Source organism: Amblyomma mixtum, chromosome 3 (genome assembly GCF_055824585.1).
Source record: "Amblyomma mixtum isolate Tamu chromosome 3, ASM5582458v1, whole genome shotgun sequence".
Lineage (NCBI taxonomy): Eukaryota > Metazoa > Arthropoda > Arachnida > Ixodida > Ixodidae > Amblyomma > Amblyomma mixtum.
In genome coordinates, this window is record NC_143014.1 from 420121710 (window position 1) to 420149102 (window position 27393).

Here is a 27393-nt window from a genome sequence, read left to right on the forward strand (position 1 = left end):
TGCGCGCATCAGCTCGAAAGGAAATGTGGCGCATCATACTTTCGCTACCCGCGCGCTCGCAACTGCGAAAAAGGAAAATTAAACGTCCGAAAAAAAAGAAAATACACCGGCACTGAGCATCACAACGAGAGCTAGCGAGATCGCTGACTTATAGCTTTGCAGCACGAGATGGGACTAACCGTGTTGTGAAAATGTGAATTCTGGAGACATTTTTTGTTGTTTACACAAAGCAGAGCATCAAATAACAGACAACATAGTCACTGCTTGGTATAAATACGCTAGAAAAAATGTACGGGCTATCAATTGGATTGATCCCAAGATAATGCGATAGCATGCTTCTTTCACTCCCCAGTGTATTCCAGATCTGATTCTCCTCCAATCCTGTCTTCTTTGTCTTTAACTTCCGAATCCAGTGCAAGTCCGATACTTTTCCAAAGCCGTCTATTTTATTCTGATTCATCAAACGACTACCGGCACATAGGCGCAGTGGCTAAGCGATGCGTAATCGCACTGGCAACAGGCTGTTCCAAACAGAGCCATCCGTGGGTCTTGTGAGAGGCAGGTTTCTCTTGCCGAGCGATGCCAGAAGAAATAGCTCGGTCAAGCGTAAAGCACTCATGACATGACCTACCATCAAATGGCGGTTTTACGTTGCAGGTACTAGCCACGACGATGTTATGCGTACTTAAAAAAAAGAAGTCGGGCAATAGGCGCGCATTTCAGGTAGAAATTGCATTTAGAAGTTATCGGCTCCAAGCCCCTTCCCTTGGCACCGACGGCCATACTGAAGCCGCCTGAGTGACGTCGTAGACCGACAGCGCCGTCGTCTACTCAAAAACTGCCTTCCGCAGGCTCGTACAGTGGCCTTCCGTGGCTCACTGCGGTGGAGCCCCCGAAATCACGCAGAAGTTAGACAAACTGGATGAACACGCGCCTTTGCTACCTTTGTCCCTCTCTCGTGTCAACCCCATTCACCCCTCCGCACCCCTAGCTCGAAAAGCGAACAACCGACTCCCCATCGCTGACTACGCGCCGTGAGCTGTTCAATTGTTGAGCCCTCAGCCGCGAGGAAGCACGTGAGGGTCATGGAATGCGAGCGAGCTACTGATAATCCTACCACACGGCGCAGGGTAACTTTTAAAAATTTCATTACTAATTGTTCGCTGCACCAAAGAAGTTCATTTTTGGCGCAGTTGCTCTGATATAGATACGAAACAAAATGGGATAAACAGCTTGAGCCTAAAAATTAGTGTCACCAGTCCTCTAGTTCCTGCACAGATAGTTCTTCAACAAACTGCATATTTTGCACGTAGGCCTGCTATTGACTGAGTCATTACCTTGGTACTCATTTTGATTTTTGCTGTGGCATTCTTCATACGGCGCCTCCCTCCTCTCCCATACAAGTTGGTTGGTTAGTTTATGGGGTTTAACGTCCCAAAGCTACTAAGGCTATGAGAGACGCCGTAGTGGAGGGCTCCGAAAAGTTAGACCACCTGGGGTTCTTTAACGTGCACTGAAATCGCACAGTACACGGGACTCTAGAATTTCTCCTCCAAAGAAATTCAACCGCCGCGGCAGGATCGAACCCACGTCTTTCGGGTCAGTAGCCGAGCAACATAACCACTGAGTCACCGCGGCGGCTATCTCCCATACAAGTGGCAATGGGGAAGGTAGAGGGGCAGGAGGAGAGGGACTCTGTGACAGGTGGAAGACGGAGAGAGACAAATCTCCCCTAAACACCACCCAGCAGGTGGATGCTTCATACAGATGCCGCCGCACAAGACACCGCCGGACGCTGTTCGGCTCCATGGCCCTACTAAGCAATCGCACTACCAAACCACTGGAGCTATGTATTCTTGGAAAACTGTCTTTATTAACTCAAAGGGCTCTAAATTTAAGCCGCTTCCACAGGAGCCCAATGCTTAAAATTTAACGGTTTTGGAACAAACGTTAGCTGAGGCATGGAGACGACGCTGCTTCTAAGAGGTACTGGAGATCACCTAGAACATAAATTATGAGCAAAGCCCAATTTTTTATGTGTATGAATAATTCTACCAAATGCAGGAATTTCCCCTTGAAGCTGCATGGGCTGCAAAACTTTGCGGCGCTAGGTAGCAGTTGTCTCAAATTCCTGATAACTAGTGCTGATTATCTGGGAACGAATAATTGCGTCAGGGCATACTTTTGAGCACGGCATATTTCGCTCAATGATAGAAGTGCTATTGTAGCAAAGAGTAAACCAACTAGCTTTTGAAAGATCAGGCTTGGGTGCTAAAGGCAGAACAACAAACAGTGCAGGCGGTGAGGAACTGACTCGGGTTGAGCAAGCTAGGGCGAAAAAAAAAATTGTGGGAAGAAACCCTGAGGAAGTGGCGTTGAAAACGTCGGACATTTTGAACATATGTGCGTTGATTCGCAGAGGAGAAAAAGAAATAAACGCATGCAGTAAGTCTCCAGGAAACCAGAATGGGATGTGCAAGAAGGTTAAACGTAGGGTCCAAAAACATGGGTGCCATGTGAGTAAGTTCAATGCGAAAGGCGTTGAATTTGAACATCTATAAAACTATGCAGGAAGAGATCGTTTCATGATAGATATGAGCAAGTGCGCTATTCTCTGGAACATGATCAAGGTGCCTTAAAACACGCAGCGATATGCACATTAAGGTTTATGGTTTGTAGGGGTTTAACATCCCAAAGCGACTCGGGCTATGAGGGACACTGTAGTGAAGGGCTTCAGAAATTTCGACCACCTGTGGTTTTTTAACGTGCACCTTAAGGCTACGAAAACAATGTTCAAAAGATAGAAAAGAAGCTCAGTCCGATAAACCATCCCGCTCATTTTGGGATGTGCTTGAGATACACGCATTCACTTGTTGTGCCTTCGAGGCAACGGGATCGCGCAAGAGCTACTCCGTATCCTTCCTATAGGTTGTGCAGGATGGAAAGCACTTCGTCGGGTTGCTCCCTCTCATTATTTCTGCGAGTGTGTATTGAAACAATGAGAAGCAGTATCAATTAAGGTGAGCGTACGTGACGCTAAGCTCACCGAGGCGCTGGTGAGCAGCAGCAGCAATAGGGCAGCCGCGAGCCGCGGACGCTGTTCCGCTTGCTGCGTCCGAGCGTCCTCACTGCCAGTGCACCTGCAGGCGTGAGGTGCACGTTGTCGTCGGCTGAGCCGACGCTGCTTTCTGCTGAACCACCACGCCGCAGGTGGAGATCCGTGTGGCGGCGCAGTGCAGGCGCATCTCCCCGTACATCGGTGAGCCGAGCCTGGGCCGCTGGCTGCACGAGACACATTACGAGACCACGTGTATTGCAACCCTGGGGAAGAAAAAAACAATGCCCGTGTAGCTAACACCCACTTGGAAAAGCGGAACTTCAGTTTGAGGCAAAAAATAGGGTGCAGGAAAGTACTGTTCAATGACGTGCAATATTACAGGAAGAAAGCACACTTGACAATAATCAGCAAATGTTGCACATTTGTCTTCCGTGTGCTAGCTGATAGAATCTCTTTCAGAAGAAAGTAAAAAAAGATTGCAGTGCGTCGATGAGGACAAGTTCTTTGCAAAACCGGAACTAAGCCTGCGTGGCAAATTTTTCACCTCGATTACGCACTGCAATGCAAAAAAAATTCTGTCGTATATTAAGGCGAAAGCCTTTAATTTCTCATGCTCGCGGTGTCCGTTCATGCTGGCGATGTGCGTCCATGCTCGCGGTCTCCGTCCGATCGCTGGAATCGTGCCAATTGAGGTGTTCAATGTTCAAAGAGGGTAGTTATGCGCCTTCCCCCTGGTCAGCCCTCCACCGAAATGTGTGAGACAGATACTACGCCATTTCCGTTCCTCAAAAACCAATTTACGAATTTTACCATCTGCTTTCCAAGCTCCCGTTCCATTCGTTTCGCAGCTTAAAGCGCGACTAAGGTGTCCACTGCTGGTTACAACGGACAATGGCGACGGCAACGGCGACGGCGCGAAACGCAGAAACGGGCGCCAAACAGCTGCGCTCTGAAATAGTTTTCGGGGAAATGAAAGGCGCAGTAACTGTCTTGCACTCTCCTCTATACTGAGGCCAGGAGTCGTCGCCCATATTGTCCATGTGTTGGGCGAGATGGGCGTAATTGTCCGATATGAGGCTGCCATCGGGGCCAGTGTGGGAAAATGCTCTCTCTCTCTCTCAAACGTGGCATTACAAATCACAAGTTGCGCCGGAAGGTTTTCCCGCCACCGGATAAGACATTGGTCAACTGTGGCCTTTCCTCCACGCAGCGTCGCAACTTCCTCCCCTCCTTAGCAACCGTCGCGCCGGTGGGGAGCGCAGCTGTCCATAGCAACCCTGACGTCACACAGTAGGGGTAGAACGAGAGCGCGCGCGTCGCCGGCGGCAGCTGCACCGCCGCTCCTTCGCCAGTCGTCTCGTTGCCGTCGAGTGAGTGAAACGCATGGCTCCGAAGCGGCCCAGTGATTCCGCGCCAAGCGCTTCGGTGAAGCGGCAGTGGGTTGACCGCAAAGCTTTCGCCAAGCACAGTTTACAATTTTCAAAGTGTCTTCGGTAATTTTTCCGCTTAGCAGAGTAGAGTAAAATTGCTCTAAGAACCATTGCTGACGGGCTGCTCTGTTCGTGATGCTAAACTGTTATTATGTGCTTTGCACATTTTTTTGCGTTTTTTTTTTCACTAAGCGCTCACAATTTGTCATTACTGTGGTTATCAAAGTTTTTTTTTCCCGACACATACTTTTCTAGTGTATGCAACGTCCTCCGTTCGCAATGTTGCCAACTTTCACCAAGAAATACCTCTGACAATTCCAACTTTTCTGGCTTCAAGAAATAAAAGTGGGCAAAATAGCTTCTACACTTGGTGCACTACAAAAGCTACATTTCCTACTATATAATCAGGATGTCAGCTTCGTTGCCGTCGTACAGAATGACATCTTCCCCTATAGTACTGGCCCCGCCGTGGTCGCTCAGTGGTTACGGCGCTTGGCTGCTGACCCGAAAGACGTGGGTTCGATCCCGACCGCGGCGGCTGAATTTCGATGGAGGCGAAATTCTAGAGGCCCCTGTACTGTGCGATGTCAGTGTGCGTTGAAGAACCCCAGGTGGTCGAAATTTCCGGAGCCCTTCACTACGGCGTCTCTCATAGCCTGAGTAGCTTTGGTACGTTAAACCCCAATAAACCAAACCAAACTATAGTACTGGGCAACCCCTGGTCCACCTACGGTCGCTCAATGCAGCTAAAGAATTGACCGGGTGTGTACGCAATGCTACGTCGCTGAGTTTTTCCAGTCATCCTTCACATGCTAGCATGTAACCACTAGTGGTTAAGCATCGGAATGGGAGCCGACGGTGCCTTGCTGCACGCTGAGGACAGAAAAAAAAATTCTGAGGGCACTTAGGTCCGCTTACGGGGATAAATGCGAAAAAATGTATTTTGAGGAAAGGAACCGTTTTTGAGGAAAGGAAAGGGGGCAGTAGCTGCCAAATCTTGACATCTCGGTGGATACTTCAACCGCGCATTAAAGCATGCAACTAAAGTTGCATACGTCATCGCTGCGAACCCTGGAATTGAGTTAGCCTCCAACTTCACATCTGTACATCTGGGTGAGCACCTCAACCGCACCCTAAGATAAAATGCAGTTTCAAAAAACGTGCAATCGAATTGTGCGTATGTCAAAGGTCGGAACCCCTGGAGCAAGTTAACCTACAAATGGACTAAAACATGTACGCTATATATGCAAAGAGAAATGCCATGACGCCACCTAGAATGCTGAAAGACTGACCGTTGCTGAAAATTTTCATGAATATATTCACGAATACTCCCTCCCCATTGAGCTCATCCTGTGGTGACATCACTGGGATTTCTTCGGCACCTGCGATATCTGATGCACAAACCAGCGTCGTCGCTTCGGTGGAGGCATTTTTGGTTGGTTGGATTTTTTCGGCGCACGCATCACTCAGCGGACGCATCACTCGTTCTCTCTCCTGTCTGATGATTTTTATTCTTATTTTTATTCTCCGTGATTTTGGTTCTTAGCGCAGAAAGCACCTCTCCTGAACCCAGCATATGCTTGCATGAGGTTGGCGAGAGATCGCTTCCATACACTTAGAATGGCGAAATGCCTAACATACTTCATGCATGTTGAACAGCTAAGCGGCAGCTTCATATCCAAGTCCTAAACGCGGTAAGGCATCTCTACAGAGCGTGGCTTCTTAATTAGTTTTGAATAGGGTATACGCGAGAGCTCCATTTGAAAAATAAGGCTATATTATAAGCGCGTTTGCGTATGCTACATACGACTCAAGTGAACCCTTTTACTAATAATTATCCGAGCCGGAGAAAAGCTGCCACAAGCCAAGCTTCAGTTCAAAGCGTCAGCGATGGCTTAATTCGGTTATGGTCTGCACCAAGCCACAGGCATTCAAAGCTCGCCTGCGCAGTGAAAATTCTTAGAACAAATCAGGGTAGGTGGTGCCGCGCATTGAAGAGAACGTTGCGTTCGGTCGGGTTTGTTTCGGCCGACGCCTTCAAGTCGGGAGGCACGCACTAAGGAAAGGAAGGCTAGAACCATGGTACAAAACAATTAAAACAAATCTCGATATTTGTCGACAATCGTGACTGTCGGCAAAACTCACCAGAGAAGCTTTCGACGTCAGATCACCGTGGTGGTAGCTGGAAGGACGCCTCACAGCACTGCCAAGTGGGGTGCACTTCCCGTGCATGCGGACTCGGTGGCCGTCAATCTGGAGGGCTGTGCAGGCGGCCGTCATCAGCTCCTTGTCCTCTGAGTTTGCTGTCGTAGCGCCGGACCACGGTGACGGAGCGATGGGCGAGCTCGGCGACCGGCGTCCTTCCAGGTGAACGATTCGCACAGGCTGCAGCATGGCCTCTTTTGCCGTGGCAGCACCCCACTTGCTGTCAAAACGTGCCAAGCCAGGCACGTTGCAGTCGGTAGCCACAGCAGTCCCTCTGTCGCAGCGGGCAGAGGGCCAGTGAGGATGGCTATGAGAGAAACGCAGGGTATGGTCGCAGATCCCAAAAGAACGGCGCAGCAGCGTGCGCGTGCCGGGACGAAAATCCTCGCGGCTATTCTTTATTTTTTCTCCTCTTCTTTCCTCGTGCAGAAGGAACAATGGTGGCTGGACTTCGGAAGGCCAAGTACACGTGAGCAGCTCTATAAACACAACGCCTCAGGCACAAAATATTGAGCGGAGAAAATATTCAACCTGCAGAGTGTACAAGTAAAAAAAATGTTTTGATATTTAAATGTGTTCGCGCTCATTTCATTTTTTTGTGCACGAAACGCGAACACTTCAAAAACGTACCCCAACCACAAAATGGCTGGAAAAATATCTCAAACCTTTCACAAGCGGAAAGAAAGGAAAGCTTAATGAGCTCCTGTTTCCTTTGACTGAGCTCACTTTCCCGCCTGATTATGAACAACACATGGCAGCTCAGCTCGACAAAGTAAGCCTACATCATGTCTCATCCATTGCGCTCTCGTTTTCTATTTCGAAATTAAAGCTTTACCTACAAACATGAAGGCCATCGCTCCTTTGAGTGGCTACTTGGTGTATAACCTTCAGTCTTCTCTCCTTTCTCCATTTGCTCCTTTCGTGTGGTGATTCGCCGCTCTATGCTTGTTCTGAATTACGCTTAACCACACGGCGTAATTTTGACCACTCAGGTTGCTTTGATGGTTTTGGGGCTCTCATCTCGACAAAGTGACAGGAAAATGCCTCGCGCCGACCAGATTTCTTTTCTTGAATTAAAACAACTACGGTGCCTATGTTTTACCTTTTTCTTGTGTCAAATCTTAATGCCCCCTGATCAATCCTTGTCTTGTTCTTGTTACGTCCTCGAAGCCGTGTGTTCCTTTTTAATTACTGGTCTATCGCAAAAATTTAATTTTAATTTTGAAGCTGATTACGCCACTCCCTACTCCACCCTATACGCGGTAAATTCTTCAAGCCGGGAAAAGCAACTTTCACTCCTCTGACAAGCAAAAAGTCACTCGAGTATTCTTCTTGTGTCTCGTAGTGCAGCCTTTGGGCGTAATCACATTTATTAGCGACTGATTACCGAACTCCGTTCCACAAAACCGCGCCAAACGAAACCGGTGACACAATAAACAGAAGAGAAAGAAGTGGCTCTTTTCCGCTTTTATGCTGTAGAAGTCCACAAGATCTTGAAAATAACGGGGCAGATGGAGCTGTCGCGCAAACGAGGCGACCACTTAGCGCTTGACTGCGAATGTCCTCATAGTTATTGTCTTTACGCATAGCTGCTGCAGCCAAATCTGCACGGCGCTGTGCGCTGCCAAGGAACTGTGATCTGGATGCTGCCACCGGACACACAGCAAGTGCAGCAAGAAAAATCTTGGAAGAACTTGATGAAGAAGCAAATGCTGAAGAACACCTCCAGCAGCATCCAGAGGAAGAAACTATTTGTCTCAACGCATAGATTCCCGTTTAGAGCGCCACAAAAAAGTGGCAAAAATTCTATGAATTGCATGTACTTTTTTTGCACAATGCAACACCGACATGACATATATACGCTTGGAATCCAAGAAAGTATTGCAAACATATGCTCGTGGGAATAGAGACACCTCCCTGTCCAATCAAACCTGGGTTTGTCGGCTAACTAACGATATCTGAGAATCTCAGTCAGACCCAGTATTACGATACTGATGCAAATTAATACGAAATACTCTAAAGCTTTGGAATCCAATCTGATGCCCTCAAAAAAATCTTGGTTTTGTTCCCCAGTGCCTACCCAGAACTCTTCATTTATTAAAATTAACAGACGCACCTGATGAAAAAAAATTGTTCAGTTACACGCAACGCCTCCAGCACTCGCGTTTTATTAGAAAAGAATAGGGCAGCGTCATCAGCTCTAGCAAAAATCGTAATTTCACATTGCGATAGTGACAAGCCACAGGTTGCTGTGTTCTTGATGATACCGCAAGCCTAACTCTGCCGCTCTATAATGACAGTGACCACCAAGTATGTTAAGCGCAGAGTAAACGCTGCAATTCGCACCATCCTTGAACGCCAATCGCAGTACAGCCACACAAATTGTAACGGGTCACAAAAAACGTTCGAGATCACTGCGGTATCCGCACTCGAGTAATGCGAAAGCATTGACGCTTCCGCGGCACTAGTCGCCCCTCTTTGCCTTTCTTTGACACCAATAATTCGTAACCATCACACATTAATTCGCCTATATTTCACCCATAATTAACTTTATATGGTACTTTTCACCCTTATTTCACCTTACTTCACCCTTAATTCACCTTAATTCCCCTAATTCACCTTAATAGATCTTACTTCACCAGGAAGGCGTTGCTTGTTTCATTTCTATTTTTAATTTCTGTAATTAATTCATTAAACCATAATTTCCGCTCTCTACCCATTTCGGGCTTTCAAATTGGCGCTAGGGTTTCGCTACGCTCACACATCCGATCACGTGCTCTCACACTTCCGGCGTTTTCAAATTTGGCGCTACAAGCTGCCCTAACTCCGTCCACTTTTTGGACACTTTGGGCTGTAATTGATGAACCATTCATCTGATTTCAAAAATTCTTCTTTTTCGTAGCATGCTTGTATCATCCTCTTTAGAATAAAGCCTCTCGTATAAATTTATCTCTTCAGAGTCTCCACAGCTACTGCCGACACGTTTTGATGACACGCTGTGGAAACACGAACCCGTGAACATAGTCCAGTAGCGCTTTGGCATTAAAAATTGACGTTCAAACGCCCGACTGGTTCGCATGTCTCTTGTGTCTGGGTGAAGTGGACTTAAGTGATTCGCGGTGCTCGATGAGTCGTACGAGGTTCTTGAAAATGCATAATTTGGTTGCGAACGGAACACTGGGAATAAAACGAGTTATCACTCTAGTGATAACGGAGCGCCTCTGTAGGCGCTCTTTTAAGAGATCGTACTTCAGGATCGTTTTGTCGGTGACCGCTTCCCATCTGCTTCATAGACAGCTATCCCAGAGTATTTTTGCCGTGGACGCACGCGCTCATGGGTACGTTCACGCCTCCGTCATTGCCGGCATCGAAGCTCATCCGAGTAGAGTTTGGGGCGAACCATCGACGGTCAATCAACCCAGCTTGCAGGCGCCGCTGTTACCGAGCCAACTGAAAGTGAGTCCCATATTTGCCGCTGTCGCCCACCTTCCCTTATATCATCGTCGTCTGTGTGCGTGTCCAGTAATTTGGCGGTGACGTAATAACGAACTCGAAAAGCGGAGAACTCCGACGCGGTCGGCATGCAAGTATGAAGCGCATGCAAGTATGCAGCGCATACAAGTATGCATATATCTACGTGCTTCCGCTAACGAAATGTAGATTCTCAATATGTTTGTAACGTCACTTGAGTCCCGAGCTGCAAACAATTATACTCGTTTTGACTTTAGGTGTAAAAAACTAAATTTGAATTTAAGCTTGGTTCTAAGCGCCTAAAAACATCAGTCACTTCGTCAGCTCGATCCTTACCAAACTTGCCTCCTGAGGTGAGTATTTTAAGACCAAAGCCTTTAATGCCTCATCTTTGTAAGCAGCAGTTGTTGACAGAAATGACACGCTTTTCAATTGGTCAAAACGGTCGTGACGTCACAGTGCGCGAATTTCAAACGGGGCCAATTCTACTTTGGCTACTAACCATGCAACCAATTACCGGGACCGTATAGTGATGCTTCAAATAAGTTGGTTTGAGTTTAGATAATTCCTAATTTAACCAATTAGCCTAATTAACCTTTCTAGTCAGACCAGATAAATAAATAAAACAGAGAAGGAAATTGGCCGAGCTCGGGAATCGAACCCCGGTCTCCGGAGTGCGAGACGAGCACGCTACCACTCCGCCATGCCAGCTCTTTTTTTTTCCTTATTGCATGGAAGAACTTCAGCAAAAAGGGGAAAAACTTCAATCAAACTGGTTCGCGCCTCAAGTTACCGGGCTGCTTAATACGAGCCTGTCATAGCCCTAACTCAACACTGCATCCCCATCAAAACATCAAACTTCAGGGAGGCACACACATGCATCTAGGCATGGCAGCCAGCTTGGAGGTTCTTCGCGTGGAGCATATACACTCCTCACCAATGCACACTGTTTACGAAACACAGATTTGGACGATCTTGGTAGCTCGGCATGTCTGTCCATCATACGACTTTTCTAAACACTGAATAGTCCCATCAACACGAACAGATCATAAGGCACAACAGAGTTTTTGCCAACAGGCAGAAATCTAATAGTGTATGGTGTAATTTCAATGTCCATCTTAAGAGTTCGTTGTAGTATGTCCGAAAATAACATGGCATCACGGCACAGGATGAAGCAATGATCAATTGTCTCAGGCACGTTACACAGACGGCAATTCACATTCCAGGGTACAAACATCTCCTTGTCATTAAGAAATGTCTTGACAGGCAGCGTCGCTGTGTGTAGTTTGAAAAAGAATGTTTTAGCGGCTGCCTGAATGCACATCCGCCTAACAGGCTTTAGAACACTGATGTCCAAAGACCCCAGATAAGGCTGCCGATACAATGGTGTAGGGAACAAAGACTCAGTGAGAGCCTGGGTCATCTGTTTTCTCGAGAGGCTATAGAGGTAATCTAAAGAGAAGTGCACAGTGAGTAAATTGAAAGTGTCAGCAACCTCCTTAAGGAATTCGCTTATAGTCCCCTCACGAGCCTGCACAGTCGGTGCGAATAAGTAAAGCGAATGAAAACTAAGCCGCCTAATCAGCACAGCTACCAGAAACGGGTGGTTTGCCGATTTGAAAAGAAAAAATGGGAAACAAGTTGATGCACGAACAGGTGAACAAGGCCCACTCCACCACCCTCTAAGGGAAGGAACAAGTTGTCACGCCTCATGGGCTCCCATTGAGAGCGCCACACGAATGTTGCAAATACGCTGTGTATTGCTTGCACCTTCCTCCTCGCACAATGCAGCACTTGAAGGACATACGCGAGCTTTGCAAACAAAAATATGTTACAGACCTGTGCCCTCAATAAACACTGAGAGTTCCCTACCCATCCAAGCCTGTGTTTGCCGCCGTAGAGTTACAATTTGTGAATCCCAGTAGGCTGTACTGTTGCGAACTTGGTGCAGCGGAACACCTAGGAGCTCAGGAGGGCTATAGTCCCAGCATATGCCACCGAACTGGCTTGGCCTAGTTCCCCAATGACCCAACCAAAAGCGCTGGCAGCGTTGCAAGAGGCTGTCGCGTTCCGCTCTTTGAAGCGCGTTGGTTGGTTGCGACTGAGAGGAGGACGAAAAGGAAAGTGCACGAGGCCTGCCTGCCAACTGGCTCAAGCCAAGCCACCACCTCTGCCACGTGCAGAAAGAAGAGAGTTGAAAGATAAGAAGAAAGAGAAAAACAGAGAGAGTAAAGACGCGCGTCGCAACAACCGCATCCGCCGAAGCGGACGCTGGCTGAAAAAAACAGATAAGCGGCCGTAGCCCGAAGGCTGCAACTCCCTCTTAGAGGCGAAGCTTAACGTCTTAACCACACATCAGTGACACAAGCAGCAACACCACGCTTAAGGCTTTCGCCTCACCGCACTTTAGGTCAACGAAGTGCCCCCCTTACTTTTTTTTCTGTTGTTTTCGCTTATGAATGCACTCACGTCAGTACTAACGTGAACAAATTAAACAATTGAAGGGCAATGTTGTATAAATATTTTGCTGTATCACTCAGACACTTAGTACCAGATTTGTGGTACGATGGGATTGTCGTAACTGGGATGCGAGCGGCCCGTCGACTAATAAGTCGGACAAAACAGCACAGCGCCAGCACCGTGCTAGTTTACACTGGACTGCTGCGTGCGTTGACCAGAGACATTCATATCGGTGGTGTTTTAGAGGCACAGAATAATCGGCCGCCTTGAATTGCATTCTTTGTCCATAGGATCGCCGCTGGGCCTATGCTCCTTTCAACTGTGTACTAAAGACGTATTTCATTTCATGTTTTCTGTTACAGCTGGTTTGTGATCGCAAGAAGAAAGTGGTTTCGACTCAATTTTAAGTACCTACCACACGGCGCTACAACCCATGCCTGGCCCCAAGAGCAAACATCATTTCAATTCACTGGCGGCTGCTTTATTCTCGATTTTACCATGCTGGTGTTTTTCAGCGGCCAGCAAACGTACACATATATCGCACACATAGACGGTGCTACTCGCAAAGAGCAGGCGCAGGCAAACGGCGCTTCCTGCCTATGTAAAATAAGAGACCTTGTAAACTGATCAAGGCGGTTATGAATAAAATCTTAAATACTTTAAGGCATCCACATCTATGATACATGAGTACACCATGTCTTTGCATACCGGAGTGTGGAAAAGCTCCAGTGCGCTGCAGCTTTGGTACACCTTTACGAACCTCGGGCAGTGAACATGACTTTTAGGCTTCAGACGCGAAACTTATCATTCAATTTCGCATTTGAAAAACAAAAAAAACTCCTTTCAAATGATATTCTCTTCATTTTACTCCTTCCAAGAGGCGTAATTATCACACAGATGCAGATCGTGGTATTAATCATTATTTACGCACATTCATTCGAACACACCTTTCATATTCTCCCAGGTGTCCAATATACTGTAGTTTATCAGAATTACTTTTATTTTGAAAAATCTGCACCGCCGCGGTACCTGAGTGGTTACGGCGCTCGGCTGCTGGTCCGAAAGACACGGGTTCGGTCCCGGCCGCGGCGGACGAATTTATATGGAGGCGAAAAACTGACCACCGTGGCAGGTGGCACTTAACTTAATGAAGGGCCGAAAAATTGTCTGCAACTCTGGTCTTGAAGCCCCACTGATGGCAGCACCTTCCACCGCAGGATATTGGCACATCGCTTAATTAACCACTGCACCAGTGCGCCAGGATTCGTATGAGAACTGGCAGAGATCAGTGAATGCTTGGAAAATGACCCATTACGCATTTATGGGCATTAACCCATTAACACCATAGCGTCGCTACCTTAAAAGGCAGATTAAGTGTCCCTTTTCGTCTTTCTCTTCTCCACGACAAAGCGCCTTGTTCGGTGACAGTCGCGAGTAGCTTTGCCTTTCTGTCTGGTCACGAGATCTGGTTGCGCCACACCCTGCGCCATCGTCGTCGCCGCTAAATCTCCAAACGGGCCAGGAGCAGCTTCGCCGCAAAATGCTGCGACAACAGGCGTCTTCTGCCTTCTGAGGCAAATAGAAAAAAAACATTGGAGCACGCTTCAGCTTCGCCATTAAGCGTGGAACGCGGCAGCGTGTTGCAGCGCTGCCAGGGAGTCCACTAAACGCCATCGCCCGCTCGGCGCGACGCCTTGCCCGTTGGTCAAATCGTTCGGAGCCTCTAGGAGGCCTCTTAAACAGACCATTCGCCGCCCGAAGAGATCAGGAACGGGATGCAGTGACGCTCCTTCCGCCAGACCCTAGCAAAATCATCCCCAACGTGCACCGAAAGCTGTCGGGAACATCTGGACACCAGTTTTTTCCAAGGTGGGCCCGGTTAAACCCCTTTTTCGGGCAACACATGGCCCGATTGGGCCGGTGGCGCGGCTAGGCCTAGCGGCCGAACCGGCACCCGGCACATCGGGGCTTCTGGCCACTGACGCCAGTATGGCTGCTGGGCAAATCTCCTGCCGAGGCTACGACCCCGAAAACATGCACTGGACAACGGCTAACCCAGCGGCAACCGAAGGCCCAGTTTCGGCAACGGTTACCCCAGCGGCAACCGGAGGCCCAGATTCGGCAAGATTTCGCAGCGCCGCGTTGAACGCCGCAGTGCTGCGCCGAGCGCAAGACGAAGCCTTAAAGCCGGCGTCCGTAGACGCGGCCGGCGTTCACGCCGGAAACCAGCAGTCACCCGCCCCGCGCGCGGCGGGCCGCAGTCGGCGACTGCTCACGAAGTGGAAACCGCCTGTTATTCCCAAGCCTGCTCCAGACGACTACGTCGTCGTCATCAAGCCCCGGACCCGCGTCTCATTGTACGAGACTTTCCAGGAGACCGGCTACGGCCGGGCGTTCACGGCTCTCCTGGGCACGCAACCCGCAACAGACCTTACCATAATACCGGTAAGAGATCAAAACCTCATTATTGTTCAGACTGCGAAACCTGAGCTAGCCGACCGTATCATCGGCGAATTTGAACTTAATGGACCCGACGGGAGGGTCCCCCTTGTGGGGCACCTGCGCCAAGACGGCAAGGATGTCTGCTACGGCGTCATTACCGTCCGTAACTCTGAAACTACGGACTCGCTCCGTACTAGGCTCCAATGGCGCTACGGCACCATCGTGGAAGTGCGTAAATTTGGGACATCCAACAAAGCGAGACTGACTTTCGCCGGAACAGAGAAGCCACGTTTCGTGCTATACGACTCAGAACTTGTACAAGTTATGCCTTACCAGCGAACCATTCCAGCCTGCCGACATTGCGGTGTGGTCGGCCACCGCGTGGACGGCTGCCCCGGCCAGAGGCTGGAACGGTGTGGCCTGTGCGGACAGCAGGCTCTACTCGTTGAGGGGGTGCGGGCCCCTCACCAGTGCAACCCAAAGTGTTCAGTGTGCGGCGGGGCCCATGCCACGGCGGGCCCTGCGTGTACGGCTAAATATCGCGCTATCCAGCCCCCGCATGCCGAGCGCGGGCGTAAATCGAAGCGGAACCGACGCAGGCGTAGCAAGCGTCGCCCGGACAAGCTGAAGGCCAAGGCTGCCGACCAAGCCATGGACCAGCCTGTGAATTCCTCTACCGGGAGCCAGGGAAAACCTCCAGCTGCGCCACCGCCGCCTCAAGCCGGTGCAGCGAAGCCACTCGGGCCTCCCCAGAACGGCGGCTCCAAAACGTGGGCAAACGTTGTCAAGCAACACTCCCAGGTGAGCGGCGCGGGCAGGGCAGCTTCTCCCTTCCCTCCCCCTTCCCAATCCCAACCACGGACAATCTCTGCCGAACAAAAAGAAATATCTGCTCTCCGCGAGCAGGTAGCAAATTTTCAAAAGCGCCTCGCAATAGCGGAGGCCCGCCAAAATTCCCCCAACCACACCTCTGCCTCACCCGCAGCAGAGGCAATGGAAAGCGACGCAACCCCTTCAGGACAGGCTGCGCATGCCCTCACGGCACTCGAGGCGAGAGTGAGCGCGCTCGAAACTCAAGTTAACAACAGAATATCCGCATTGGAAACGCAGATCAATGCCACACTTACGGCGGCACTCAACAAAATTAGCCTCCTTGCGGCATCTATCCCAAACCTCATAACCGCTCAGTTCGCTCAACTCACCCGCGCTCCCAAGCGCGCTGGCCCGCTCAAAACCTTCGCAGGCCGGCAGTTCAAAGCGTCTAGGCGTCGAATCGCCGGAGAAGAAGAGGTCCCCTGTGCCATCCCCAGTATAGAGAACGCTCCTCTCTTTGGAGCCACTGGCTCTCAAGCCTCCTCTCTCCAAACTCACAACTCTACCCTTGATCATGGCGGGCGCCCCTAGAAATAGGAAGCATCTGCGAAGCAATTCGATCCCTATTCAAATTGTACAGTGGAACTGTCGCGGATTCAAGGCACGCACAAAGCGAGCCGATCTATGCCTTTTCCTTACAACTTTCCCAGAATTACCTGCTGTGGTGGCCCTCAGGAGCCAGGAAATGGCGCCACCCTTGCCAGTTACACGGTGTACCAGCAGGATGCGCAGAGCTGCCTCTGCGTACATAAAAATTACACGGCCTCCCAGGTTGACCTGGATCTTAGCGCTAATTTCTCCTATGTAATGGTGACGATCCTTCCGCTACGCAAACAGGACCCCCCATTGCACATACTCAACATTTACTGTCCCCCAAAGCTACCAAATGTTACATTCGCAGATGTCTTCAGCCGAGCTTTGAAGGTCGCGAATCGGGATCCCCTCATAATCGTTGGGGACTTTAATGCTCCCAGCACCTTATGGGGGTACACACGTGAAGAGAAACGCGGACGCAAGTTGGCGGAGCTTGTTTCCACACTGGGCCTTACTCTTCACACGGATCCCGCGCAACCCACTCGTATAGGTAACTCCGTTACACGCGACACGTGTCCGGACCTCATCCTTTACGAAAAATATTCGCTATGCAGACTGGAGGAACACCGAGGAATCCCTCGGTAGCGACCACTGCATAATTACCACTACAATCCATACCAAGCCACTCACAAGACCACAGGCCAATGCAAAACTACCCGACTGGACCAAATTTAGGAGCAGTTACACCAATCCTCAATCGATAATGGACCAAGGATACTCAACGTGGTCCCAACACCTAGTATCCCACTTGAAATCAGTCGAGCAAAATGTTCAACTCTCAAAGGCGAGCCCGGCGGTGGAAAACCACCTCCTCCACCTCTGGGAGGCACGACACAGCCTAGTCCGCCGCTGGCGTCGTCAAAAACACAATCGGAAACTCAAAATTCGCATCGCGGATATCACCCAACAGGCGGCACAATACGCGGCCCAACTCGCCGACTCCAATTGGGTGCACCGATGCAACACTGCAGCTCGGCAAATGTCGAGTCGGAGTACGTGGCGCCTCTTCCGCGCCCTTATTTATCCGGCACAAACCCGTACTGAGACACAAAAACAGCTTCAAAGGGCTATACATAACTTCACTGGAGCCACGGCCAAACTGGCCGATGCGCTCCGCGACAAATATTTGAGTGTACACCAGGATCCCCGTGGTCAGGCGTACTCGTATGCAGGTTCCGAGAACGCGGATTTGGATCAACCGTTCCAGCTCCATGACCTAAAAGCGGCCCTGGCTAAAATGAAGCGAGGTACAGCACCAGGCCGGGACAAGGTGACGGTAAAGCTTATTGCCAACCTCCCAGATCCCGCCTACGAAACTCTCCTCGATTACTTCAACACTATCTGGATTGGAAGCACACCACTCCCCATAGATTGGAAAACGGCACTAGTAACTTTCATTCCCAAGCCAGGTAAAGCCATTAACACCGACAACCTCCGGCCCATCTCCCTCACTTCGTGTGTGGGGAAGCTGATGGAGACTATGGTCCGCGACAGATTGTCGGCTTTCCTGGAACAGCAAAACATTTTCGCAGACACCATGTACGGTTTCCGCCCACACCGGTCCGCACAAGATGTCCTGTTGCAACTTCACAAGGATATTCTCGACCCCATCGAGCACCCCAGCAATGATAAAGTAGTCGTCGCACTTGACCTGCGGGGGGCTTTCGACAATGTGACCCACGAGATCATCCTATCCCACTTGTCGCAAACAGACTGTGGGCGCAATACTTTCAATTATATCAAACAATTCCTTACAGATCGCCAATCCTATATCCGGCTGCAAGACACAGAATATGGCCCATATCAACTTGGCACACGAGGGACCCCACAGGGAGCTGTCCTCTCGCCATTACTATTTAATCTGGCCATGATGAAGCTCCCTACCCAGCTGGCAGAGGTCGCCGGTGTGCAGCACGCTCTGTATGCGGACGACATCACCCTCTGGGCAACACAACAATCGGTTGGAGAAATCGAGGCCAACCTGCAACAAGCGGCAGCTATTGTGGACGAATACGCTCGTCGCTGTGGTCTTGAATGCTCCCCGAGCAAATCGGAATTTGTGCACATACGCCCCAACTCAAAGTGCACAACCAAAATTGCCCTTTCCCTACTTAGCGGACCGATACCTGAACACGAGGAGATCTGGGTACTGGGGCTTTTCATTCATCATAGGCGCAAGATAGACACTACCCTAAACAAGCTACGTAAGGTGGGGGACCAGGTGGGTCGGATGCTCCGCCGGGTGTCCAATAAAAGGGGGGGACTACGATGCAAAGATGCCCTGCGGCTGGCCAATGCATTCGTGACCAGCCGGATTTTATATTCGGCTCCCTACCTCCACCTACGCAAATGCGATGAGAATGCCTTAGAAGTAGTTCTCCGCAAGATTTATAAGAGAGCGCTCGACCTCCCCATAACGACGTCCAACAAGCGTCTCCTCGGTCTGGGGATGACCAACACCTTTGGGGAGTTACGAGAAGCTCATCTTAACAATCAATACTTGCGCCTAAGCAAAACACCTGCGGGGAGCCGCCTTCTGACCCGCTTACACATATCCTACGCAACACATACAGAAGAACGGGTCCGCATCCCTGAAGCCTGGCGCTTTGCACTCCAGGTGCGACCCCTTCCGAAGAACATGACTGCAGACACCCATGATGGTCGCCATCTCGCGCGGGCGGAGGCTATTTCTCAACAATATGGCCATAAGCCAGGTGTCTTCTATGTGGATGCGGCCGGCCCACACCATGGGGGTTGGTACACGGCGGCCGTCATCCACCAAAACACTACAGTTCAGGGCCTTACTTTCCGTGCCCCAAACATTACATTTGCGGAAGAGATCGCCATTGCACTGGCCGCCGCAGATCCAGAGTCCCGAGTCATTATTACGGACTCCAGGGGCGCCTGCCGCAATATTGAGCAAGGGTATATTCCAGACCGTGCTTTCAAAATTCTCCACGCATGCGAATACACGGGGTTTCCGACCCATCGTACCATCGTGTGGGCTCCGGCTCATGCGGGTCTTGAGGGGAACGAGGCAGCCGACGCTGCCGCCCGCGCGCTTACTCACCGGGCGTCGCCTCATCCGCAGCCTGATCCGGAATTCAATTTCAATCCGGCCATCACCTTTAAAGAGATCACCTCTCTTTATCAAAATTTTCATGGTCTCTATCCCCCTCCCTGTAAAGGCCTCACCAGAGTGGAGGAGCGCTAGCTTCTCCGCCTCTATACCAATACTGTACTGTGCCCGGCAGTACTTAAGCACTTCAATTCTTCTTTCTCGGGCGCGTGCCCACACTGTGACGAGGAGTTTTCGGACACCTACCACATGGTGTGGGCATACCCTTCCAATCCTGCCTACCCACCCCACCTCCACCCCACTCGAGAGGACTGGGAAGGTGCCCTGCGCGGCTGCTCCGAACTCCATGCCCAACAGGCATTGGTAGCTAGAGCCCGGGCCGCTGCGGAAGCTACAGGGATCCCGGACTAGGGATCCCTCCTAGTGTTTGTAAGGGGCGGGTCCTTCCGGCTCGCCCCATCGACCTCTCACTGTAAATAGAAATAAAAGTTTTCCTCCTCCTCCTCCTTCCTGATTTGGCCGTTGTGTATCTCCGTTGGGATTGTAACTTTATAGGAAAGGAAAGGCGCAGTAACTTTCTCACATATAGATGGACCTATCAACCACGCTCTAAGAGAAGGGAGGAAGTTTGAAGTGAAAAAGAAAAAAACAGGAATAGAGGCCGTAATAGAGATATGCATCTCCGTTGGCTTCGGAATCGTTGACCACAACAACGCACAGACGCGTACTTGACATGCGTTTGGGCGGCACGGGTTCGATGACATCGCAGTTGTTGACATCCGCACAAAAATGACGCACGCAGGTCCGGTCGCCGCTGTTTGCCCGTCTGAAGACCGAATAGGTCGCAAACGGTTGCACCCAGGCTGCCTCCTGCAGGGACGAGACCATCGTGTTAGCACTGGGCTCTGCGCTCGGATCAGTTGGCGTCTTCAAAAGTTTTCTGCCGATACTGCCAATTCAAATCCACAACCTCTGTGCGGGTATAGTCCAGGATAATGTACCCCGGGTCACCGAAATTACCGAAGCCCTCCACTACAGCGTCCCTCCGTCATAGCCTGAGTCATGTAGGAACGTAAACTCCTAAAATTTAAACGTAAACATAACATGGTAAGAATACCAACTGCCGTAGCTGAGCGCAAGCTTTTCGCAGTTATTTTAATTTCTACAACGTGAAAGCTAGTTTAAAAACTTGATGGAGTAAAATACTATTGTTATCATGCGCCGTTTAAAAGTTCACATGATTACTCGTGCACACATCAGTGCACAAAGACACATTACGAAGTCAAAGACCACAACGCATTCAATAAGTTCATTTTTAAGAGCGTTAGCTCGTATTCATCCCGTTTCTTGATTTCTTAAGATCTGCTACCATCAGGAGGGTGGCCCCCATAGTAAATCAATATAGCAACCCATTTGGTGATTTATTCATGACGTCATTAGTATATCGAATTTGTGATTGGTGACGTCACTGATTTTGTGGCTGCATAACCGACCAGTCACATGTCTATGTTTACTCGCTTTGAACTCAGTAATTGATGAGGGATCATAAAACAAATCAGAGTTTTTGAATCGTCTATATGAGTAGGACATGTTAGACACCTAATATTGTCTAATTAAGTTAATATTTACTTATGGTTAGGCTTAACACGGCGGCCATGCCGTCAGCACATGGAAAAATAGCCCTCTAAAGAGTCGAAAAACTTTTTCGGACCAAATTGGTCAAAAATATCCGAATTCAAGGCGGTAGGCATCCACTCGCTGTAAGGAATAGAAAAGTAGCCTAATCACGTCGCAATACATCTCATGGGCGATAGATGGCGCTACAGAACAGCTAACGCTCGTTACTTCAGCGTCTTCCAGACGGTGGCGGCATTTTTAATCACTCCTGTAGGCTATTCAACGCGTGCTCACCACGAAATCCTAAATAGCTGGGTTCGATTCCCAGATTCCCAGGCTCCCTGTGACGGCACGTGGCGCACTCTGTTCGCCAAGACAGAGTGCCGGCCATCATGCTTCGCCAACGTTTGCAGCCCTGGTCAGAAAAAGAGAAACACACCAAGCTTGAAGAGACCTTCGCTTCCGCAGGCTGTCTTCATGAGATCACTGTGTCCCACTAGTTTTTTTTTTTTTCATTCTTCTTAGTTGAATATTTTGGTCTCGTGTCGGAAGGTGGCCGCAAGAAGCAATTCGGACACGAGCAATCGGCGTGCAGATCTGGCTCTTCCTTGCTCTGTTCCGTATGTGTGGTCTCTACTCTCGAAATAACCGATAACCATCCCCAGACATCGCCGTGTCTAGAGTGGAATTTGGAAAATATATCTCTACCATTTGACTAATCTGGCATGAATCCTCTTGTTTCTAAAAGAGTGGCAGAATTTGGGGTGTAAGCTTGTAGATGCGCACCCACTATGGGACCTGTCGTTCGAGGAAAGTACCGACAACCGTCCTGACATGGAAGGTTCTCAACCGAACTGAACATCAGTTTTCCGCATGTAGAATTATTCAGATAATCATTGTACATTAACCCACCGTTCTTACTACTTTCACTGAAAGCGGACTAAAATAATTACGAGTGCATTAGGCACATTTATTGTGCAACATATGTTACCCATGGAAGCGCCCATTATACTGGCGAAATATATCTTGGTTTTAGTCGATCCAAACGGCGCTGGACACTCACTAATTGCAACTTTCTTTGTCCTAAGGAACATTTTCTCCGCCCTTAAATTTTTGTTTCAACTTCTCCTGGCATATTTCGGGCACGGTATCCTTCGCTTCGGGGATACCAACAGCATGTATTCTGTCAAAATAGAAAAATGGGTTTATTCAACAGTCTGCTGAGGTCACCCTGCGCAGCATAGCTTCAAAATTTTATAAATTGGATTATCGGGTTTTAACGTCCCAAAGCTACATGACCTTTGAGAGGCGCCGTTGTGAAGGACTTCGGAGATTTCGACCACTTCCGGTTTTTTAACGTGCGTTGTCATCTCACAGTACACGGGCCTGTACCATTTCGCCTCCATATAAATTCGTCCGCCGCGGCCGGGACCGAACCCGTGTCTTTCGGATCAGCAGCCGAGCGCCGTAACCACTCAGGTACCGCGGCGGTGCAGATTTTACAAAATAAAAGTAATTCTGATAAACTACAGTATATTGGACACCTGGGAGAATATTAAAGGTGTGTTCGAATGAATGTGCGTAAATAATGGTTAATACAACGATCTGCATCTGTGTGATAATTACGCCTCTTGGAAGGAGTAAAATGAAAAGAATATCATTTGAAAGGAGTTTTTTTTTTTTTCAAATGCGAAATTAAATGATAAGTTTCGCGTTGAAGCGTAAAAGTCATGTTCACTGCCAGAGGTTCGTAAAGGTGCACCAAAACTGCAGCGCACTGGAGCTTTTCCACACTCCGGTAAGCAAAGACATGGTGTACTCATGTATCATAGATGTGGATGCCTTAAAGTATTTAAGATTTTATTCATAACCGCCTTTATTATCAATCAATCAATCAATCAATCATTTTATTTCCTTAGAAAAGGAGGAGTACGGGACTAAAAGCTCGAACAGCTTGACGAGGTCCCGACCCCTTGTTAGTTGGCATGACAACAGGATGATGGCCAGTCTTACACAAAAATGAAAAAATATCACAAAGCAACGGGTAATACAGAATGAAACAAGACGGCAATCAATCGGAGAAGCAACAAAAGGTAATACAGATAAATCAACACACATAAGCAACATTAGTGAACAAAATTAGGCGAATAGGAAGGCATGGTTTAGTCTTGCGAATGAAGAAGTTGACAAAAACGTTTAATGCGACAGTTTCGGTTTCTGGAGGGATCAAAATTTTGTCGGTCTAGTAAGTTTAACAGCGAAGGTAATGTATAAGATACAGATTGTTCATCATAGGAGGTTCTCGGGGTGTGTACAAACCACATTTCTTTATGTCGGGTCTGACGAATATTTGTGTTTTCTTGGAGTTTTGCCAGATGAGTTACGTAATCAATGCCAAACTTTACAAAACCTTTGTAGCACAACATCAACCTGTAATTATAAAAACAAAACACAGGAAGAATTTCATATTTTGGAAAAAGTGGTTTTGTGGAGTATGTATAATGGACATCAGCTATGTAACGTACAGCTCTTTTTTGTAGCAAATGTAGTTTCTGCAAGTTTGTCACGCCAGTTGTGCCCCACACCACAATGCAATACTGCATGACAGATACCACCAGTGCATTGTACAACATTAATTTACAAGGTCTCTTATTTTACATAGGCAGGAAGCGCCGTTTGCCTGCGCCTGCTCTTTGCGAGTAGCACCGTCTATGTGTGCGATATATGTGTACGTTTGCTGGCCGCTGAAAAACACCAGCATGGTAAAATCGAGAATAAAGCAGCCGCCAGTGAATTGAAATGATGTTTGCTCTTGGGGCCAGGCATGGGTTGCAGCGCCGTGTGGTAGGTACTTAAAATTGAGTCGAAACCACTTTCTTCTTGCGATCCCAAACCAGCTGTAACAGAAAACATGAAATGAAATACGTCTTTAGTACACAGTTGAAAGGAGCTTAGGCCCAGCGGCGATCCTATAGACAAAGAATGCAATTCAAGGCGGCCGATTATTCTGTGCCTCTAAAACACCACCGATATGAATGTCTCTGGTCAACGCACGCAGCAGTCCAGTGTAAACTAGCACGGTGCTGGCGCTGTGCTGTTTTGTCCGACTTATTAGTCGACGGGCCGCTCGCATCCCAGTTACGACAATCCCATCGTACCACAAATCTGGTACTAAGTGTCGGAGTGATACAGCAAAATATTTATACAACATTGCCCTTCAATTGTTTAATTTGTTCACGTTAGTACTGACGTGAGTGCATTCATAAGCGAAAACAACAGAAAAAAAAGTAAGGGGGGCACTTCGTTGACCTAAAGTGCGGTGAGGCGAAAGCCTTAAGCGTGGTGTTGCTGCTTGTGTCACTGATGTGTGGTTAAGACGTTAAGCTTCGCCTCTAAGAGGGAGTTGCAGCCTTCGGGCTACGGCCGCTTATCTGTTTTTTCAGCCAGCGTCCGCTTCGGCGGATGCGGTTGTTGCGACGCGTGTCTTTACTCTCTCTGTTTTTCTCTTTCTTCTTATCTTTCAACTCTCTTCTTTCTGCACGTGGCAGAGGTGGTGGCTTGGCTTGAGCCAGTTGGCAGGCAGGCCTCGTGCACTTTCCTTTTGGTCCTCCTCTCAGTCGCAACCGACCAACGCGCTTCAAAGAGCGGAACGCGACAGCCTCTTGCAACGCTGCCAGCGCTTTTGGTTGGGTCATTGGGGAACTAGGCCAAGCCAGTTCGGTGGCATATGCTGGGACTGTAGCCCTCTTGAGCACCTAGGCGTTCCGCTGCACAAAGTTCGCAACAGTACAGCCTACTGGGATTCACAAATTGTAACTCTACGGCGGCAAACACAGGCTTGGATGGGTAGGGAACTCTCAATGTTTGCGAGGGCACAGGTCTGTAACATATTTTTGTTTGCAAAGCTCGCGTATGTCCTTCAAGTCCTGCATTGTGCGAGGAGGAAGGTGCAAGCAATACACAGCGTATTTGCAACATTCGTGTGGCGCTCTCAATGGGAGCCCATGAGGCGTGACAACTTGTTCCTTCCCTTAGAGGGTGGTGGAGTGGGCCTTGTTCACCTGTTCGTGCATCAACTTGTTTCCCGTTTTTTCTTTTTCAAATCGGCAAACCACCCGTTTCTGGTAGCTGTGCTGATTAGGCGGCTTAGTTTTCATTCGCCTTACTTATTCGCACCGACTGTGCAGGCTCGTGAGGGGACTATAAGGGAATTCCTTAAGGAGGTTGCTGACACTTTCAATTTACTCACTGTGCACTTCTCTTTAGATTACCTCTGTAGCCTCTCGAGAAAACAGATGACCCAGGCTCTCACTGAGTCTTTGTTCCCTACACCATTGTATCGGCAGCCTTATCTGGGGTCTTTGGACATCAGTGTTCTAAAGCGTGTTAGGCGGATGTGCATTCAGGCAGCCGCTAAAACGTTCTTTTTCAAACTACACACAGCGACGCTGCCTGTCAAGACATTTCTTAATGACAAGGAGATGTTTGTACCCTGGAATGATAATTGCCGTCTTTGTAACGTGCCTGAGACAATTGATCATTGCTTCATCCTGTGCCGTGATGCCATGTTCTTTTCGGACATACTACAACGAACTCTTAAGAAGGACATTTAAATTACACCATACACTATTAGATTTCTGCCTGTTGGCAAAAACTCTGTTGTGCCTTATGATCTGTTTGTGTTGATGGGACTATTCAGTGTTTGGAAAAGCCGTATGATGGACAGACATGCCGAGCCACCAAGATCGTCCAAATCTGTGTTTCGTGAACAGTGTGCATTGGTGAGGAGTGTATATGCTGCACGCGAAGAATCTCCAAGCTGGCTGCCATGTCTAGATGCATGTGTGTGCCTCCCTGAAGTTTGATGTTTTGATGGGGATGCAGTGTTGAGTTAGGGCTATGACAGGCTCGTATTAAGCAGCCCGGTAACTTGAGACGCGAACCAGTTTGAATGAAGTTTTTCCCCTTTTTGCTGAAGTTCTTCCATGCAATAAGGAAAAAAAAAGAGCTGGAACGGCGGAGTGGTAGCGTGCTCGTCTCGCACTCCGGAGACCCGGGTTCGATTCCCGAGCTCGGCCAATTTCCTTCTCTGTTTTATTTATTTATCTGGTCTGACTAGAAAGGTTAATTAGGCTAATTGGTTAAGTAAGGAATTATCTAAACTCAGACCAACTTATTTGAAGCATCACTATACGGTCCCTGTAATTGGTTGCATGGTTAGTAGCCAAAGTAGAATTGGCCCCGTTTGAAATTCGCGCACTGTGACGTCACGACCGTTTTGACCAATTGAAAAGCGTGACATTTCTGTCAACAACTGCTGCTTACAAAGATGAGGCATTAAAGGCTTTGGTCTTAAAATACTCACCTCAGGAGGCAAGTTTGGTAAGCATCGAGCTGACGAAGTGACTGATGTTTTTAGGCGCTTAGAACCAAGCTTAAATTCAAATTTCGTTTTTTACACCTAAAGTCAAAACGAGTATAATTGTTTGCAGCTCGGGACTCAAGTGACGTTACAAACATGTTGAGAATCTACATTTAGTTAGCGGAAGCACGTAGATATATGCATACTTGCATGCGCTGCATACTTGCATGCCGACCGCGTCGGAGTTCTCCGCTTTTCGAGTTCGTTATTACGTCACCGCCAAATTACTGGACACGCACACAGACCACGATGATATAAGGGAAGGTGGGCGACAGAGGCAAATATGGGACTCACTTTCAGTTGGCTCGGTAACAGCGGCGCCTGCAAGCTGGGTTGATTGACCGTCGATGGTTCGCCCCAAACTCTACCCGGATGAGATTCGATGCCGGCAATGACGGAGGCGTGAACGTGCCCATGAGCGCGTGCGTCCACGGCAAAAATACTCTGGGATAGCTGTCTATGAAGCAGATGGGAAGCGGTCACCGACAAAACGATCCTGAAGTACGACCTCTTAAAAGAGCGCCTACAGAGGCGCTCCGTTATCACTAGAGTGATAACTCGTTTTATTCCCAGTGTTCCGTTCGCAACCAAATTATGCATTTTCAAGAAACTCGTACTACTCATCGAGCACCGCGAATCAGTTCAGTCCACTTCACCCAGGCACAAGAGACATGCGAACCAGTCGGGCGTTTGAACGTCAATTTTTAATGCGAAGGCGTTACTGGACTATGTTCGCGGGCTC

General features: G+C 48.8%; 1 pseudogene; it reads right to left on the reverse strand.

The window, feature by feature from the left end:
* LOC149357875 (uncharacterized) overlaps nt 1–27393 on the reverse strand; it is a 61132-nt pseudogene that overhangs the window by 17349 nt on the left and 16390 nt on the right.